This window comes from Hipposideros armiger, unplaced genomic scaffold, assembly GCF_001890085.2.
Source record: "Hipposideros armiger isolate ML-2016 unplaced genomic scaffold, ASM189008v1 scaffold_664, whole genome shotgun sequence".
Taxonomy (NCBI): Eukaryota; Metazoa; Chordata; class Mammalia; order Chiroptera; family Hipposideridae; genus Hipposideros; species Hipposideros armiger.
In genome coordinates, this window is record NW_017732014.1 from 1,145,123 (window position 1) to 1,147,089 (window position 1,967).

Sequence of the window (1,967 nt, forward strand, 5' to 3'; positions counted from 1 at the left end):
CCGATTCCCCAGCGCTGTTCCCCTCCCTCAATTCCCCAATAAAATCTTTAAAAAAAAATGGTCTGTATATAGATGATGATGATCACAGTAAGAATAATGAGAAGAGTGACCACAGCCCCCATTTATTAAGCATCTACTTGCCCCAATCCTTTCCTTTTTGTAACAGAAGAGCTCCCATGTTTTGAGGGCTGATTATGTGCTAGACATCGCACTAAGAAGCCTGAGCTCATTTCTTCTTCATAAGGACTGACTTCCAAAATGCTAAGCATGCTCCTACCTCAGAGCTTTGCACCTGCTGTTCCCTTTTCCTGGAATGCTCTTCCCCCAACTTATCCCGGGGGCTTGCTTCCTCCCTTCTCTTCCTCAGAAATGCTCTCCTCCACCATCCACCACTCGATGGCTTTTCCTTCCCTGACTTTACTGGTTTTCTTTACATAACTTCTCACTAACTGGTGGCATATTATATGTTATTTATTGTTTGACGCCCCTACTGAAATGTAAGCTTCTTGAGGACAGGGAAACAGTGCCTGGAATATAATAGGCGCTCAATAAGTGTTTGTTGAATGAATAAATGTCCCACTCGGAGACTTAGGCGCTGTTATGATGCCCATTTTATAAAGGAGGAAACTGAGGCACAATGAGATGAGTCAATGGCTCTCACACCTAGTGAGTGGCGCAGGCAGGATTCAACCCAGAAGTCCTCAGTACACATCCCATAATAGTAATTATTATAATTACTACCCGCTTACTCTGTGCCAGGCTTTGAGCTAAGAGCTTTACCCCGAGCTGTCTCACTCAATTCTAGAAGTAACCCGCGGGACCGGCCCGGCTGGGACCCCTACTCTACAGAGGAGGAAGCCTGCGCCCCAGATCGCCCAGCGAGACAGGGGCGGGGTCGGGGTTCGTCCCGGGCTGCTGCCGCGCCCACCGCGCTCCTCCGGGCTTCGATCCTGCCTTTCCGCCGCGGCCCACGCCTCCTCCCCCTGGGGCCCGGCGCTCACCCCGGGGCCGGGGTCGGGGTCGGGCTCGTGCGCCCACAGTTCCGCCACCATCTCCGTGTGCAGAAACTCGAACAGGACCGAGTCCGCCATGCACCTGCCTCACGTGTTCAACTACCGCAGGCGCGAGCCCGCCTATTCCCACTTCCATTGGTGTTCCAGCCTAGCTCCGCCTTCTTCCCCCGGGCTCCACTTGGAGCACTTGCGAACCTGAGAGGCTGCCTTTCCCGTTTCCGGGTCCTCGAGCATTGCCATTGGCCAAATCACTGGTTACACGTGACATAACTCATTTTTTAAAATCCCTATTTGTCCACTTGCCTCGCGGCACAACCCGGAAGCGCCCGCCCAACTGCTTCTCTATTGGCTTTAGCTCCATTCACGTGACTCTTCACATCCTCCCTCAAAGCTGGCTCTGAAGACTTGCTTCCTGGTTGAAAGCCGAGCGGCCCACGTAATTGGCCAACGCCCGGCCCAACCTGTTGCCCTATTGGTTGGGGTTGTCACCCTCCTCCCTCTGTACAGACACTGCTCTTCGGCTGGATAGCGGATCTCGCAGTCTTGGAGCCTCTGCGACCCGGTATGGTCTTTGGTGATATCGCTACTTCCCGCCCCCAGTAGTGCACCCTCTCCAGAGTCCAGGTGGACTGTCACCCCTTCTGTGATCCTGGCACTGGTCCCTGAGCAGCACAGGAGCCCGTGTGCTTCCGGAGGTGGCTCCTGCTAGGAGGCAAAATCGGAAAGAACCCAGTTTGGGACTTTGGAAGCTCCGGCCTCAGAGCCTTGATCGAGCTGGTCCTTAGTCTCCCTGTCCGTACACTGAAGAGGTTGGGGTCCAATAGCCCCGGTCATCACTGCCAGGGATGATAAGCCTCGTTTACATAAAAGGAAACAGGCTCAGGCAGGGGAAGCAGATAGTCCCAAATCACTGAGTCAATGGAGGGCCTGGGAAGCCAGAACCTGCGCCTTTTA

The 1,967-nt window shown here is 54.0% G+C and overlaps 2 protein-coding genes across 4 annotated transcripts in view; one reads left to right on the top strand and one right to left on the bottom strand.

Moving 5' to 3' along the window:
- TRAPPC6A (trafficking protein particle complex subunit 6A) overlaps positions 1–1,967 on the bottom strand; it is an 18,276-nt gene that overhangs the window by 9,825 nt on the left and 6,484 nt on the right. The window lies entirely within an intron of this gene.
- The window catches only part of BLOC1S3 (biogenesis of lysosomal organelles complex 1 subunit 3), a 16,741-nt gene continuing 14,899 nt past the window's right edge, over positions 126–1,967 (top strand). The window contains exon 1 of the mRNA XM_019626311.1: positions 126–1,575. The gene's annotated coding sequence lies outside the window, so the exon portion shown is untranslated. The remainder of the gene's footprint in view (positions 1,576–1,967) is intronic.